Below are 5,146 nucleotides of genomic sequence, written 5' to 3' on the forward strand. Positions count from 1 at the left end.
TTGTGTACATTATGCTGCAACCATGATGAAATGGTCACAAGCTCCCAAAGGAATTGTTCTGCCACCTCAAGCCACTGGGAGGGCTCTCCTCCCTAAAGCAGCACAGGACAAGAAGGCATTCTGAAAGCACAAGAGATAACCCCAGATCTGAGAGTAAGAAAAGGTAGGCTACTCCTTGGAGTAAGAGAAGGAACGCTGACACTATGCCAAGACCCACATTTTGATACTTAAAGAAGGGAGATTTGATTTTTTTGCTCTCTAGTATGGCTAAATTGATGACATTTGATATCAAGTAACACATTCGTTCTGTTTGAGAAACCCCGTACACGCCATGAAAACCATCCCAAGAACTAACAAGCACACAATTCCAACATTTTCTTGGATAACTTTATGCCTCCCACCAGCTCTAGCAGTCCATCTGCTCATGCTGACACCTGGCCAGCAGGAGCCGTGGGCTTGGGGAATGCAAGTTTTCAGATGGCAACAGCTTCTTGCTACTGAAAAGATGCAACATTTGAAATTCGATGTTACCTCTGAATATTTTAAGTACTCTTCAAAAACGAGCTCTGTGTGGCTGCAGCACAGTTTTTCCCACCCCACGGCCCTCATTTCACAAGCTCAGCATTAGCACTGCACAGAGTGAAGCTGATAATAAAAGAACCCCTTGTTGTCCACATCCCATATGAGGCAAATGGTGGGTGAAGCTGTACCTGCTTCATGAAAAATTAGACTAAAAAAAAAACAGCTCCAAAGCCCCCACTGTGCTGCTGTGCAGCTCTGCAGCAAGCCTTGGCTTTAAGGCTGTTTCAAAGGCAGGTACACACAAGCCAAGGTCCTTTATCCACTGCTGGAACTCCTCAAAATTTCCACTGGGAATCTGGAAACAGCAACAGCTACACACAGAGGTAGCTCGTGGTAGCACAAGAGAAGAATTTACCAGGTCCTTAAGAGTCTGAACCGCAGAATTCTGATTTCTTCTTGTTGCCATATCCTATCCCATTGTGCCTTGTCAAAACAAGTCAACGCTGCAGGACCAGCACCAAGGAGCACTGAATTCCCCAAAATCCATCCTGGAATGGATGCTTCCATCCCAGGATGGACTTTTTGCGTGGAATTGTGACGGATATTGTGTGAAAGCAGTGGTTCCCAGCAAAGTGAGAGTCTGACTGGAGTACCTGACAAATTATAGCCCAGTTACAACAATGTGCTTCCTTCAAGGTGAGTCCCAAACTACCCAAGACCACTGAAAGGAGACACTTGGAAGTTTTGGAACAGTCCATACCAGATTGGAAACCTACAAAAACTTTCATCCTTTGCAGAATACAACTTTTTTTTTTCTTACTACTCTAGTTAACAGCCCTGAAGTCTTCTGTATCAGTGCAATATACTCAGTAGACTTCACAAGCACCTTTCAAGCTACCAATAAAAAAAACTTTATTCTTATTACTATGCTTTGTACTTTCACATCCAGAATGTTGTGGAGAACAGGAATATTTTCATAGCTAAACAACAGAGGAAGAAAAGGCCCAGCTAACAACTTTTCTGATTAGCACAGAAATACTAACAGCTAATTTTAGAGCCCTTTAGTTTACACTGAAGTTTCCATGCTAAGCTTTACTCCCACAGAGTTACTCACAATAAATGTCAGCAGGAATTTGCATGGTTTAAACAGGTACATGGCACACCTTTAAAACACAATTACAAAAAACCAACCCAAACCCCAGTTCTAATCATTAAGAACAATCAGGCTGCTTGAACAGTCAGCTCCTCACATACCAACCACCATGTTGAGTTAACAGCCCACAGCCCAGCCCAGCAGAACGTTCCATACCTGTGTGAATCCTGATGTGTTCTATGAGCCGAGCTGTTCCTTTGCTGGCGTAGTTGCAGTATCGACACTTCAGCTTTCCATCAAACGTCCTTTCGAACCCATCCACCAACATTCCTGAGTTTTCATCCAGTGAAACTTCAACAGAGGGATGGTCCAGACCATTCTGATCACCTTCTGTCCCAGCTGTGGGCAACACAACACAGATTTTAATTAGGAACCTGTAGGACACTGTCACGCTGTGTGAATATGCCAAATACCTTCTGCTTCTCTATGCCCTTGGTCTTTAAATATACAGAACCACGAAGGTACACACACATCTTTTGTGACGTGAAAATGGCTGTCAGAAATGCTTCCATGCAACTGCAGCACCTGCATAATTACCTGGACTGTAAACAGTGCAGTCACTCTCAAAAAAAGGCAAATCTATGGCCCTGAAATGAGCTCACCTCCCTGGAGAGTTTCCACTTCCTTGTCGCCAGTAACCGATCCGGAAATCATATTGACATGGTGAGTCTGCTGGGTGAGATATTCCTGAAAATCCTTCACAAAGTCCAGTGGTTCTGCCTTCTTCTCCCCCATATTGGCTCTTTACTTTTACAACCCCTTGTGCCTAGAAGAAAAAAATGCTTTCAGAACAGAGGTGTCGCTGGATTTGAATGCACTCATAAAAACAAGTTCGGGTTTTGGTTTGGGTTTTAACTGAAGGATTATTTTTATCACACAGCACGACTCTGTGCACAGATTGACAACCACAAGAATATTATTTTTAGAGTTTTTACCTCATTAAAGATCGCCAAATACAATTGAGGGGGAAATGGTTTTTGGCAACAGTAACATCATGACAATAACAAATCAGATAAAATGATGTCATAATCAAAATCAACTTGCCTTCTTTTTAAAAAAAAAAATGGATCATACCTGAATTTCACTTCCCTGCTAAGTGGCAAACATGCTCCAAAACGTACTCCCAACACACCAGATTAAAAGCACAGAGCACAGCTTCTCCACTTTCCCTGCAAGAAGAGAAATGAAATGCAAGTCCCTTATTCTTCCCAACTCCTGGGAGCTACAAGAAAGAAACTTGAAAAAATATTTATGTTTTGGAAGACAGGCTCTAAAACTAAAAGCTTCTAAAAGCTTCTCAAAGACTGCATCCCTTCCTTCTTGTTATCTCATTAAAGGACACTTCTGTCTCACTGAGCATTTGAACAGTTTCTCTGATGAACATCTGGCTCCAAAAAAATCCCATAGCTGGGTCAGTCAGTTATGGCAGCTGTAATGTTGGGAAACCAACTGAATGTTGGGGAGCAGCAAAGATGGAAAGACTTTGAAAAAAAAAAAACCACTGTTTCAGAGTTCTCCCAAAGTTTTAAGTTTCCTATTCTGAGTAAAAGTCTTAATCCATTTCATCATTTTGCATTGAAATAAAAACATTCACCAGAAGTCCGTGGTCAGACTCTTTCTGGGGACTCTAAATAACAAACCTCTATAATAAAGTCTCAATTCAGAATGAATTTGGGAAGACAGATTTGGGGATTCAATTGGAAAGAGGACAACGAGTCTGTCACATTATTATTCCTGCAGATTACAATCAGAAATAATTGACAATGCTACAATTTCAATAAGAATATCCTTGATTATTTTAATAGCTACTAAACAAAGCATCAGGTGACCCAGAGAAACTCAAGCTCTGAGTTTAGGACCACATTTCAACATCTTCTCCTGTGTTTGCAAAGCCACTCACAAGTGTTTGTTTGTTTTTGGCATCCAGATGAGTGTGTTCTCTCACATCATAACCAGATATGACACCAAACTTCACACACCAGACCAGCATTTGTTATCACCATTACCTTAGTCTGGAGCACATCTTTATGTATCAATCTTGCCTACCTTCCTTCAGGTGTCACCAGCCCCGTGTAGGCTTAAGTTAATTTGTGTTCCATTTGTTGGTGTCTCCTGCAAAAAACAAAAAAAAAACCCAAAGGCATCAGGATATGAATTAAGGATAGGGAAGAGAAAAACAGGATAATGTAATGTAGGGTTCTGACCAGGCCAGATTTCCACTAATTATTGTAATAAGAAATAACAAGTTAAAATGAAACCAATTCTAAAGAGTGAATCACAGAATGGTTTGGGTTGGAAAGGGACCTTCAAGACCATCCAGTTCCAACCCCTGCCATGGGCAGGGACTCCTTCCACTAGCCCAGGTGGCTCCAAGCCCCGTCCAACCTGGCCTTGGACACTTCCAGGGATGGGACAGCCACAGCTTCTCTGGGCACCCTGTGCCAGGGCATCACTGCCCTCACAGCCAACAATTCCTTCCCAACATTCCATCTAACCCTGCCCTCTGGCAGTGGGAAACCATTCCCCCTTGCCTTGTCCCTCCAGACTTGTCCAAAGTCCCTCTCTGGCCCCCTCGGAGCCCCTTCAGGCACTGGAAGGGGCAATGAGAGCATCCCAAAGCCTTCTTTTCTCCAGGCTGAGCAATCCAATTTCTCTCAGCCTTAACTGAGAGATTAATTGCTTTTATAATGACATTTAATTCTGAAAGAAAACTACACAAAATTTCAAAAAGAGCCCAGGGGAAAGACATTATTTTGGTGATCAAGTGCATAAACCTTCCTCTCTGTGCCTTGTTGATTAAACATGAAAACACTAATCCTTTTTTTTCCACAGCAGTGGAGGAAAGTCACCACAATTTCAGCACCTCCCCAAACCTCCCATTATTTACTCAAAAGGCTGAGGGAGTTGGGGCTGTCCAGTCCAGAAGAGGGGACCTCCCCCATGTATGTCAGGGGCTGTAGGGAGGGGGCAGAGAATGGACCAGGCTCTGCTTGGGGAGGGCCCAGCAATGGCACAAGAGGAATGGGCAGGAACTGATGCCCAGGAAGCTCCACCTGAACATGAGGAAGAACTTCTTGGCTGGGCAGTGACTGAACACTGGAACAGAGACCAGAGAGGGTGTGGAGTATCCATCACTGCAGATATTCCAGAACCATCTGGACACAATCCTGTGCCATGTGCTCTGGGGTGACCCTGCTTGAACAGGGAGGTGGGACCAGATGACCCACTGTGGTCCTTTATCACAGAATCACAGAATTATAGAATATGCTGAGTTGGAAGAGACCCACAAGGATCATTCAGTCCAACCCTCAGCCCTGCACAGGACCATCCCCAAGAGTCCCCCCCTGTGCCCCAGAGAATGATCCAAACCCTCCTGGAGCTCTGGCAGCCTTGGGGCTGTGCCCACTGCCCTGGGGAGCCTGTTCAGTGCCAACCACCCTCTGGGGGAAGAACCTTTCCCTGAGATCCACC

General features: G+C 44.0%; 1 long non-coding RNA gene across 1 annotated transcript; it reads right to left on the bottom strand.

Moving 5' to 3' along the window:
- Positions 1–1,793: 1,793 nt before the first annotated feature.
- Positions 1,794–3,789, bottom strand: LOC114073352. The gene is made up of 4 exons (XR_003574314.1): positions 3,722–3,789; positions 2,750–2,844; positions 2,278–2,441; positions 1,794–2,014 (listed from the first exon to the last, which is right to left on the bottom strand). It is a non-coding gene; the product is annotated as an uncharacterized LOC114073352 (long non-coding RNA).
- Between the last annotated feature and the right edge of the window lie 1,357 nt (positions 3,790–5,146).

This window comes from Empidonax traillii, unplaced genomic scaffold (genome assembly GCF_003031625.1).
Source record: "Empidonax traillii isolate 1590-97213 ecotype Southwest subspecies unplaced genomic scaffold, ASM303162v1 scaffold6155:size6452, whole genome shotgun sequence".
Classification (NCBI taxonomy): Eukaryota; Metazoa; Chordata; class Aves; order Passeriformes; family Tyrannidae; genus Empidonax; species Empidonax traillii.